This window comes from Garra rufa, chromosome 21 (genome assembly GCF_049309525.1).
Source record: "Garra rufa chromosome 21, GarRuf1.0, whole genome shotgun sequence".
Taxonomy (NCBI): domain Eukaryota; kingdom Metazoa; phylum Chordata; class Actinopteri; order Cypriniformes; family Cyprinidae; genus Garra; species Garra rufa.
In genome coordinates, this window is record NC_133381.1 from 222,503 (window position 1) to 231,820 (window position 9,318).

The 9,318-nt window shown below is 53.6% G+C and overlaps 24 non-coding genes across 24 annotated transcripts; 3 read left to right on the forward strand and 21 right to left on the reverse strand.

Annotated features, from left to right (window-relative positions):
- Window positions 1-16: 16 nt before the first annotated feature.
- Window positions 17-88, reverse strand: trnaq-uug (transfer RNA glutamine (anticodon UUG)). Its single transcript has one exon. It is a non-coding gene; the product is annotated as a tRNA-Gln (tRNA).
- A 136-nt stretch (window positions 89-224) lies between these two features.
- On the reverse strand, window positions 225-297 carry trnaf-gaa (transfer RNA phenylalanine (anticodon GAA)). Its single transcript has one exon. It is a non-coding gene; the product is annotated as a tRNA-Phe (tRNA).
- A 96-nt stretch (window positions 298-393) lies between these two features.
- Window positions 394-467, reverse strand: trnai-aau (transfer RNA isoleucine (anticodon AAU)). The gene has a single exon. It is a non-coding gene; the product is annotated as a tRNA-Ile (tRNA).
- Window positions 468-564: 97 nt separating this feature from the next.
- Window positions 565-637, reverse strand: trnap-ugg (transfer RNA proline (anticodon UGG)). The gene has a single exon. It is a non-coding gene; the product is annotated as a tRNA-Pro (tRNA).
- A 756-nt stretch (window positions 638-1,393) lies between these two features.
- On the reverse strand, window positions 1,394-1,465 carry trnaq-cug (transfer RNA glutamine (anticodon CUG)). The gene has a single exon. It is a non-coding gene; the product is annotated as a tRNA-Gln (tRNA).
- Window positions 1,466-1,579: 114 nt separating this feature from the next.
- On the reverse strand, window positions 1,580-1,651 carry trnaq-uug (transfer RNA glutamine (anticodon UUG)). Its single transcript has one exon. It is a non-coding gene; the product is annotated as a tRNA-Gln (tRNA).
- A 136-nt stretch (window positions 1,652-1,787) lies between these two features.
- Window positions 1,788-1,860, reverse strand: trnaf-gaa (transfer RNA phenylalanine (anticodon GAA)). The gene has a single exon. It is a non-coding gene; the product is annotated as a tRNA-Phe (tRNA).
- Window positions 1,861-1,956: 96 nt separating this feature from the next.
- Window positions 1,957-2,030, reverse strand: trnai-aau (transfer RNA isoleucine (anticodon AAU)). Its single transcript has one exon. It is a non-coding gene; the product is annotated as a tRNA-Ile (tRNA).
- Window positions 2,031-2,127: 97 nt separating this feature from the next.
- trnap-ugg (transfer RNA proline (anticodon UGG)) lies at window positions 2,128-2,199 on the reverse strand. The gene has a single exon. It is a non-coding gene; the product is annotated as a tRNA-Pro (tRNA).
- A 529-nt stretch (window positions 2,200-2,728) lies between these two features.
- trnaa-agc (transfer RNA alanine (anticodon AGC)) lies at window positions 2,729-2,801 on the forward strand. Its single transcript has one exon. It is a non-coding gene; the product is annotated as a tRNA-Ala (tRNA).
- A 154-nt stretch (window positions 2,802-2,955) lies between these two features.
- trnaq-cug (transfer RNA glutamine (anticodon CUG)) lies at window positions 2,956-3,027 on the reverse strand. The gene has a single exon. It is a non-coding gene; the product is annotated as a tRNA-Gln (tRNA).
- Window positions 3,028-3,141: 114 nt separating this feature from the next.
- On the reverse strand, window positions 3,142-3,213 carry trnaq-uug (transfer RNA glutamine (anticodon UUG)). The gene has a single exon. It is a non-coding gene; the product is annotated as a tRNA-Gln (tRNA).
- A 136-nt stretch (window positions 3,214-3,349) lies between these two features.
- Window positions 3,350-3,422, reverse strand: trnaf-gaa (transfer RNA phenylalanine (anticodon GAA)). Its single transcript has one exon. It is a non-coding gene; the product is annotated as a tRNA-Phe (tRNA).
- A 96-nt stretch (window positions 3,423-3,518) lies between these two features.
- On the reverse strand, window positions 3,519-3,592 carry trnai-aau (transfer RNA isoleucine (anticodon AAU)). Its single transcript has one exon. It is a non-coding gene; the product is annotated as a tRNA-Ile (tRNA).
- A 97-nt stretch (window positions 3,593-3,689) lies between these two features.
- On the reverse strand, window positions 3,690-3,762 carry trnap-ugg (transfer RNA proline (anticodon UGG)). The gene has a single exon. It is a non-coding gene; the product is annotated as a tRNA-Pro (tRNA).
- A 529-nt stretch (window positions 3,763-4,291) lies between these two features.
- Window positions 4,292-4,364, forward strand: trnaa-agc (transfer RNA alanine (anticodon AGC)). The gene has a single exon. It is a non-coding gene; the product is annotated as a tRNA-Ala (tRNA).
- Window positions 4,365-4,518: 154 nt separating this feature from the next.
- Window positions 4,519-4,590, reverse strand: trnaq-cug (transfer RNA glutamine (anticodon CUG)). Its single transcript has one exon. It is a non-coding gene; the product is annotated as a tRNA-Gln (tRNA).
- A 114-nt stretch (window positions 4,591-4,704) lies between these two features.
- On the reverse strand, window positions 4,705-4,776 carry trnaq-uug (transfer RNA glutamine (anticodon UUG)). The gene has a single exon. It is a non-coding gene; the product is annotated as a tRNA-Gln (tRNA).
- A 136-nt stretch (window positions 4,777-4,912) lies between these two features.
- trnaf-gaa (transfer RNA phenylalanine (anticodon GAA)) lies at window positions 4,913-4,985 on the reverse strand. Its single transcript has one exon. It is a non-coding gene; the product is annotated as a tRNA-Phe (tRNA).
- A 96-nt stretch (window positions 4,986-5,081) lies between these two features.
- trnai-aau (transfer RNA isoleucine (anticodon AAU)) lies at window positions 5,082-5,155 on the reverse strand. The gene has a single exon. It is a non-coding gene; the product is annotated as a tRNA-Ile (tRNA).
- A 97-nt stretch (window positions 5,156-5,252) lies between these two features.
- trnaq-uug (transfer RNA glutamine (anticodon UUG)) lies at window positions 5,253-5,324 on the reverse strand. Its single transcript has one exon. It is a non-coding gene; the product is annotated as a tRNA-Gln (tRNA).
- Window positions 5,325-5,853: 529 nt separating this feature from the next.
- On the forward strand, window positions 5,854-5,926 carry trnaa-agc (transfer RNA alanine (anticodon AGC)). Its single transcript has one exon. It is a non-coding gene; the product is annotated as a tRNA-Ala (tRNA).
- Window positions 5,927-6,080: 154 nt separating this feature from the next.
- trnaq-cug (transfer RNA glutamine (anticodon CUG)) lies at window positions 6,081-6,152 on the reverse strand. The gene has a single exon. It is a non-coding gene; the product is annotated as a tRNA-Gln (tRNA).
- A 114-nt stretch (window positions 6,153-6,266) lies between these two features.
- Window positions 6,267-6,338, reverse strand: trnaq-uug (transfer RNA glutamine (anticodon UUG)). The gene has a single exon. It is a non-coding gene; the product is annotated as a tRNA-Gln (tRNA).
- Window positions 6,339-9,318: the final 2,980 nt, after the last annotated feature.

Here is a 9,318-nt window from a genome sequence, read left to right on the forward strand (position 1 = left end):
CCGCAAGAAGGCACGTAGGTTGCACCGAGATTTGAACTCGGATCGCTGGATTCAAAGTCCAGAGTGCTAACCGTTACACCATGGAACCACGAGCGCCTCTTTGACAGCTGACCTGGAGGTAGATAGTGTTGCGGCTAGGGGGAACCAGTCAGAGCGAGGGGTTGTATCCCAGTGAGTTTTGGTCACTGGCCACCCTCGACCAAAAGACAAAAGAAAGCTGCATCTGCCGAAACCCGGGATTGAACCAGGGACCTTTAGATCTTCAGTCTAACGCTCTCCCAACTGAGCTATTTCGGCCACATCCCCCTAGGGTTTGGTCTGCAGGGGTTTACGTGACACCACCCGTCGCTTTGAGAGAAGAGCAGAGACGAGCTAACAGAGAACAAAAGACGTTGGCCCGTACGGGGATCGAACCCGCGACCTTGGCGTTATTAGCACCACGCTCTAACCAACTGAGCTAACCGGCCTGGCTCCGGCCAGACGTCTGCCCAATTTCCCCAAAATTTACTGACTGCTCGTGGGCCCCTTAGCAGGCAGAAAAGCTTCAGGACCAAGCCTGACCACGGGCTCGTCCGGGATTTTGAACCCGGGACCTCTCGCACCCAAAGCGAGAATCATACCCCTAGACCAACGAGCCACGCTCACGCAGCTGGCGCACCGCCGCCTGCCCTCGAGCGACGCTCTTCACGTGGCTTTGAATGCAGGGAGCATCCGGAAGTCTGCGCTTGTGGCAAAAAGCACCTCGATTTCTGAGAAACGTGTTTCTGCCCTGCTCTACTCACCCTGTTACCGTCCTCAGGGGTGCAGACTTACTTGACCGCAACAGTCACTTCTGATACAGGATCACAATCTTGTGAAAGCCAAGTGGATCGTTTGTAATAAAGCAACAACAACAAGAAAGCCCAAAAAACAACATTAAAAACACTGAATGAAACAAGCAAGCATTAGAAGAAATGAGTCTAAAAACAAACAAGTTGGCGGCGATCATAATAACCAAAAGCAAAGAAGACAAATAGCAACAACAAAAGAAAGAAAAAATTAACTGCAATGGAAGAAATGACACACCTCGAGACAAGGTCAAAGGCAAAGGAATGAAAGTGGGCCTTTGAATGGATTCAATAATGGTGGTGGACCTAACAGGGAGAAGATTCTGCCTTCTGCGGCCAGGGGAATTAGCTCAAATGGTAGAGGGCTCGCTTAGCATGCGAGAGGTAGCGGGATCGATGCCCGCATTCTCCAAAGGGCTCCTGACCTTTTACGAGCACGTCCCCAAGGAGACAGACTGCGCTTTTTGCGGTGCGAAATGTACCCTCGCAGTTGCGTGAGCCTTTGGGGCCCACTGCTGTCAAAAGGATTTCTCAGAACGGGCCCTGCGCACATTCGTGGCAAAAGCAGGTCCCACCGAGATTTGAACTCTGATCGCTGGATTCAGAGTCCAGAGTGCTAATCATTACACCATGGAACCTTGACGAGAGAGGCCGCTGCTCAGAGGAAAGCAAAGAAGAAGTCGCTTACGGCTCACCAGCAACAAAAATAAAGTTGAGCCTTTTTTGTTTTTATCTGCCGCAAGAAGGCACGTAGGTTCCACCGAGATTTGAACTCGGATCGCTGGATTCAAAGTCCAGAGTGCTAACCGTTACACCATGGAACCACGAGCGCCTCTTTGACAGCTGACCTGGAGGTAGATAGTGTTGCGGCTAGGGGGAACCAGTCAGAGCGAGGGGTTGTATCCCAGTGAGTTTTGGTCACTGGCCACCCTCGACCAAAAGACAAAAGAAAGCTGCATCTGCCGAAACCCGGGATTGAACCAGGGACCTTTAGATCTTCAGTCTAACGCTCTCCCAACTGAGCTATTTCGGCCGCATCCCCCTAGGGTTTGGTCTGCAGGGGTTTACGTGACACCACCCGTCGCTTTGAGAGAAGAGCAGAGACGAGCTAACAGAGAACAAAAGACGTTGGCCCGTACGGGGATCGAACCCGCGACCTTGGCGTTATTAGCACCACGCTCTAACCAACTGAGCTAACCGGCCTGGCTCCGGACAGACGTCTGCCCAATTTCCCCAAAATTTGCTGACTGCTCGTGGGCCCCTTAGCAGGCAGAAAAGCTTCAGGACCAAGCCTGAACACGGGCTCGTCCGGGATTTGAACTCGGGACCTCTCGCACCCAAAGCGAGAATCATACCCCTAGACCAACGAGCCACGCTCACGCAGCTGGCGCACCGCCGCCTGCCCTCGAGCGACGCTCTTCACGTGGCTTTGAATGCAGGGAGCATCCGGAAGTCTGCGCTTGTGGCAAAAAGCACCTCGATTTCTGAGAAACTTGTTTCTGCCCTGCTCTACTCACCCTGTTACGGTCCTCAGGGGTGCAGACTTACTTGACCGCAACAGTCACTTCTGATACAGGATCACAATCTTGTGAAAGCCAAGTGGATCGTTTGTAATAAAGCAACAACAACAAGAAAGCCCAAAAAACAACATTAAAAACACTGAATGAAACAAGCAAGCATTAGAAGAAATGAGTCTAAAAACAAACAAGTTGGCGGCGATCATAATAACCAAAAGCAAAGAAGACAAATAGCAACAACAAAAGAAAGAAAAAATTAACTGCAATGGAAGAAATGACACACCTCGAGACAAGGTCAAAGGCAAAGGAATGAAAGTGGGCCTTTGAATGGATTCAATAATGGTGGTGGACCTAACAGGGAGAAGATTCTGCCTACTGCGGCCAGGGGAATTAGCTCAAATGGTAGAGCGCTCGCTTAGCATGCGAGAGGTAGCGGGATCGATGCCCGCATTCTCCAAAGGGCTCCTGCCCTTTTACGCGCACGTCCCCAAGGAGACAGACTGCGCTTTTTGCGGTGCGAAACGTACCCTCGCAGTTGCGTGAGCCTTTGGGGCCCACTGCTGTCAAAAGGATTTCTCAGAACGGGCCCTGCGCACATTCGTGGCAAAAGCAGATCCCACCGAGATTTGAACTCGGATCGCTGGATTCAGAGTCCAGAGTGCTAACCATTACACCATGGAACCTTGACGAGAGAGGCCGCTGCTCAGAGGAAAGCAAAGAAGAAGTCGCTTACGGCTCACCAGCAACAAAAATAAAGTTGAGCCTTTTTTGTTTTTATCTGCCGCAAGAAGGCACGTAGGTTGCACCGAGATTTGAACTCGGATCGCTGGATTCAAAGTCCAGAGTGCTAACCGTTACACCATGGAACCACGAGCGCCTCTTTGACAGCTGACCTGGAGGTAGATAGTGTTGCGGCTAGGGGGAACCAGTCAGAGCGAGGGGTTGTATCCCAGTGAGTTTTGGTCACTGGCCACCCTCGACCAAAAGACAAAAGAAAGCTGCATCTGCCGAAACCCGGGATTGAACCAGGGACCTTTAGATCTTCAGTCTAACGCTCTCCCAACTGAGCTATTTCGGCCACATCCCCCTAGGGTTTGGTCTGCAGGGGTTTACGTGACACCACCCGTCGCTTTGAGAGAAGAGCAGAGACGAGCTAACAGAGAACAAAAGACGTTGGCCCGTACGGGGATCGAACCCGCGACCTTGGCGTTATTAGCACCACGCTCTAACCAACTGAGCTAACCGGCCTGGCTCCGGCCAGACGTCTGCCCAATTTCCCCAAAATTTGCTGACTGCTCGTGGGCCCCTTAGCAGGCAGAAAAGCTTCAGGACCAAGCCTGACCACGGGCTCGTCCGGGATTTTGAACCCGGGACCTCTCGCACCCAAAGCGAGAATCATACCCCTAGACCAACGAGCCACGCTCACGCAGCTGGCGCACCGCCGCCTGCCCTCGAGCGACGCTCTTCACGTGGCTTTGAATGCAGGGAGCATCCGGAAGTCTGCGCTTGTGGCAAAAAGCACCTCGATTTCTGAGAAACGTGTTTCTGCCCTGCTCTACTCACCCTGTTACGGTCCTCAGGGGTGCAGACTTACTTGACCGCAACAGTCACTTCTGATACAGGATCACAATCTTGTGAAAGCCAAGTGGATCGTTTGTAATAAAGCAACAACAACAAGAAAGCCCAAAAAACAACATTAAAAACACTGAATGAAACAAGCAAGCATTAGAAGAAATGAGTCTAAAAACAAACAAGTTGGCGGCGATCATAATAACCAAAAGCAAAGAAGACAAATAGCAACAACAAAAGAAAGAAAAAATTAACTGCAATGGAAGAAATGACACACCTCGAGACAAGGTCAAAGGCAAAGGAATGAAAGTGGGCCTTTGAATGGATTCAATAATGGTGGTGGACCTAACAGGGAGAAGATTCTGCCTTCTGCGGCCAGGGGAATTAGCTCAAATGGTAGAGCGCTCGCTTAGCATGCGAGAGGTAGCGGGATCGATGCCCGCATTCTCCAAAGGGCTCCTGCCCTTTTACGCGCACGTCCCCAAGGAGACAGACTGCGCTTTTTGCCGTGCGAAACGTACCCTCGCAGTTGCGTGAGCCTTTGGGTCCCACTGCTGTCAAAAGGATTTCTCAGAACGGGCCCTGCGCACATTCGTGGCAAAAGCAGGTCCCACCGAGATTTGAACTCGGATCGCTGGATTCAGAGTCCAGAGTGCTAACCATTACACCATGGAACCTTGACGAGAGAGGCCGCTGCTCAGAGGAAAGCAAAGAAGAAGTCGCTTACGGCTCACCAGCAACAAAAATAAAGTTGAGCCTTTTTTGTTTTTATCTGCCGCAAGAAGGCACGTAGGTTCCACCGAGATTTGAACTCGGATCGCTGGATTCAAAGTCCAGAGTGCTAACCGTTACACCATGGAACCACGAGCGCCTCTTTGACAGCTGACCTGGAGGTAGATAGTGTTGCGGCTAGGGGGAACCAGTCAGAGCGAGGGGTTGTATCCCAGTGAGTTTTGGTCACTGGCCACCCTCGACCAAAAGACAAAAGAAAGCTGCATCTGCCGAAACCCGGGATTGAACCAGGGACCTTTAGATCTTCAGTCTAACGCTCTCCCAACTGAGCTATTTCGGCCACATCCCCCTAGGGTTTGGTCTGCAGGGGTTTACGTGACACCACCCGTCGCTTTGAGAGAAGAGCAGAGACGAGCTAACAGAGAACAAAAGACGTTGGCCCGTACGGGGATCGAACCCGCGACCTTGGCGTTATTAGCACCACGCTCTAACCAACTGAGCTAACCGGCCTGGCTCCGGCCAGACGTCTGCCCAATTTCCCCAAAATTTGCTGACTGCTCGTGGGCCCCTTAGCAGGCAGAAAAGCTTCAGGACCAAGCCTGACCACGGGCTCGTCCGGGATTTGAACCCGGGACCTCTCGCAACAAAAGCGAGAATCATACCCCTAGACCAACGAGCCACACTCACGCAGCTGGCGCACCGCCGCCTGCCCTCGAGCGACGCTCTTCACGTGGCTTTGAATGCAGGGAGCATCCGGAAGTCTGCGCTTGTGGCAAAAAGCACCTCGATTTCTGAGAAACTTGTTTCTGCCCTGCTCTACTCACCCTGTTACGGTCCTCAGGGGTGCAGACTTACTTGACCGCAACAGTCACTTCTGATACAGGATCACAATCTTGTGAAAGCCAAGTGGATCGTTTGTAATAAAGCAACAACAACAAGAAAGCCCAAAAAACAACATTAAAAACACTGAATGAAACAAGCAAGCATTAGAAGAAATGAGTCTAAAAACAAACAAGTTGGCGGCGATCATAATAACCAAAAGCAAAGAAGACAAATAGCAACAACAAAAGAAAGAAAAAATTAACTGCAATGGAAGAAATGACACACCTCGAGACAAGGTCAAAGGCAAAGGAATGAAAGTGGGCCTTTGAATGGATTCAATAATGGTGGTGGACCTAACAGGGAGAAGATTCTGCCTTCTGCGGCCAGGGGAATTAGCTCAAATGGTAGAGCGCTCGCTTAGCATGCGAGAGGTAGCGGGATCGATGCCCGCATTCTCCAAAGGGCTCCTGACCTTTTACGAGCACGTCCCCAAGGAGACAGACTGCGCTTTTTGCGGTGCGAAACGTACCCTCGCAGTTGCGTGAGCCTTTGGGGCCCACTGCTGTCAAAAGGATTTCTCAGAACGGGCCCTGCGCACATTCGTGGCAAAAGCAGGTCCCACCGAGATTTTAACTCGGATCGCTGGATTCAGAGTCCAGAGTGCTAACCATTACACCATGGAACCTTGACGAGAGAGGCCGCTGCTCAGAGGAAAGCAAAGAAGAAGTCGCTTACGGCTCACCAGCAACAAAAATAAAGTTGAGCCTTTTTTGTTTTTATCTGCCGCAAGAAGGCACGTAGGTTCCACCGAGATTTGAACTCGGATCGCTGGATTCAAAGTCCAGAGTGCTAACCGTTACACCATGGAACCACGAGCGCCTCTTTGACAGCTGACCTGGAGGTAGTACATTATATGGGTTCGTGGAAATTTCCCCATTCATTTAAATTGCCATTGGGCAAATAGTGGTTCGGTGGGACCGTAGTGTGGATTTGGATCCCGTTTGCAGATTATTTAACTGGCCAACGGGACGTTTCGACTTACTTTTTTTTCCGTTGGGGTAGTCGGGACCAATAGGGCTGCGGACGCCTCTAGGGGGCGATGAGCCCCCACTGGCCTACCCCCCACTGCCCCAGCCCTCCCCCCCCACTGTCCTTGAACCTATTATTCGTCCATTTTCCATTGCTTTGCAAGGCAAAGTGGGGAATTTGCTCCCACGAACCTACTATTTGTCCATTTCTCATTTGAGTGAATGACTGCGGTGGGGGTCTTCGTCCCAGCGACCCTCTATTTGTCCACAGCCCTACCGGTTTGATGGGGGGACCCCCGTCCCACGAACCCACTATTTGTCCATTTGCCCATTATTGTTACGGAACGGCCGCGGAACCCCCCGGGACCCCCTCCCCGGCCACTAGCCCCGCCCCCAAGGTCCCACGAACCCACTATTTGTCAATTTGCCCATTATTTTTACGGAACGTCCCCGGAACCCCCCGGGACCCCCTCCCCGGCCACGAGCCCCGCCCCCGAGGTCCCACGAACCTACTATTTGTCCATTTCTCATTTGAGTGAATGACTCCGGTGGGGGTCTTCGTCCCAGCGACCCTCTATTTGTCCACAGCCCTACCGGTTTGATGGGGGGACCCCCGTCCCACGAACCCACTATTTGTCCATTTGCCCATTATTGTTACGGAACGTCCCCGGAACCCCCCGGGACCCCCTCCCCGGCCACGAGCCCCGCCCCCAAGGTCCCACGAACCCACTATTTGTCCATTTGCCCATTATTGTTACGGAACGTCCCCGGAACCCCCCGGGACCCCCTCCCCGGCCACTAGCCCCGCCCCCAAGGTCCCGCGAACCCACTATTTGTCCATTTGCCCATTATTGTTACGGAACGTCCCCGGAACCCCCCGGGACCCCCTCCCCGGCCACTAGCCCCGCCCCCAAGGTCCCACGAACCCACTATTTGTCCATTTGCCCATTATTGTTACGGAACGTCCCCGGAACCCCCCGGGACCCCCTCCCCGGCCACGAGCCCCGCCCCCCAGGTCCCACGAACCCACTATTTGTCCATTTGCCCATTACTGTTACGGAACGCCCGCGGAACCCCACGGAACCTCCTCCCCGGCCACGAGCCCCGCCCCCCTGGTCCCACGAACCCACTATTTGTCCATTTGCAGCTATTTTTGTAGTTCCAAGACGAAAGGTCATAGGGACCCAGGATTTGAGATTTGAGCATCTCGGGGACCCCACGCTCAGGCCCCCGAAGCACGAGCCCATAGCACCACGGGAAAAAAAGTGCGTCATCCTAGGGCCCCGCGCTTTCGGGGGCACGCTCGGGGAGGCCCCGGGAGCCACCGTGCCGAGTTTCGTGCTCCTGGGACGTTTCTGAAAAAATCCCACCTGCAATTTATTTGAATGGGTTCGGCCTAGCGGGTTCGTGGACACGCTTCCGAAAGGGCCGATCGAGCTGAAATCGAAACCGTTGGCTCGAGGGGACCCCCTCGACCGGTCGCCAAAGTCTCGCGAACGTACGACCTTCTTTAGGGGTCAAAAGGTCAAAAAAGGGAGCGCGCGTCCACCAAACCTCTACGCGTTTAAATGGGAAGCGGGACGTCCCCAGTTCTGAGACGATGGGTGGTAGGAACCCGAGATTTGAGATTCTGGCATCTCGGGGGCCCCTCGCTCAGGCCCCCGAAGCAGGAGCCCATCGGACCGCGGGAAAAAAAGCGCGTCGTCCTAGGGCCACGCGCTTTCGGTGCCTCGCTTGGGGGGCCCCCGAGAGCCACCGTGCCGAATTTCGGGTCCCTGGGACGTTTCTGAAAAAATCCCACCTGCCATTTATTTGAATGGGTTCGGCCTAGCGGGTTCGTGGACGTCTCCCGTTCGGACACGCTGGGTCGTAGGGCCACAAGATTCGAGATCTGCGCATCTCTGGGGCCCCTCGATCGCACCCCCGAAGCACGAAGCCCTAGGACCGCGGGAAAAAAAATACCCCTTTGACACTTTGAAATCACTCGAAAGGCTCTGACTGTGTAAGAGTCTAAGAAGACTGAGGGAGATATTTTGTGCAGGAGGCTCTCGATTTTTCCTTCGTCCTAGGGCCTGGCGCTTTTGGCGCCTCGCTCTGGGATGGCCCTGGAGCCACCGTGCCGAATTTCGGGCCCCTGGGACGTTTCTGAAAAAATCCCACCTGCAATTTATTTGAATGGGTTCGGCCTAGCGGGTTCGTGGACACGCTTCCGAAAGGGACGATTGAGCTGAATTCGAAACCTTCGGCTCGAGGGGACCTCCTCGACCGGTCGGAAAAGTCCTGTGACCGTACGGCCTTTTTTAGGGGTCAAAAGGTCAAAAAAGGGAGCGCGCGTCCACCAAACCTGTACGCGTATAAATTGGAAGTGGGACGTCCCCCGTTCTGAGACGATGGGTGGTAGGGACCCGAGATTTGAGATTCTGGCATCTCGGGGGCCCCTCGCTCAGGCCCCCGAAGCACGAAACCATCGGACCACGGGAAAAAAAACGTGTCGTCCTAGGGCTCCGCGCTTTCGGCGCCTAGCTCGGGGGGCCCCCGAGAGCCACCGTGCCGAGTTTCGTGATCCTGGGACGTTTCTAAAAAAATCCCACCTGCAATTTATTTGAATGGGTTCGGCCTAGCGGGTTCGTGGACACGCTTCCGAAAGGGACGATTGAGCTGAATTCGAAACCTTCGGCTCGAGGGGACCTCCTCGACCGGTCGGAAAAGTCCTGTGACCGTACGGCCTTTTTTAGGGGTCAAAAGGTCAAAAAAGGGAGCGCGCGTCCACCTGCCATTTATTTGAATGGGTTCGGCCTAGCGGGTTCGTGGACGTCTCCCGTT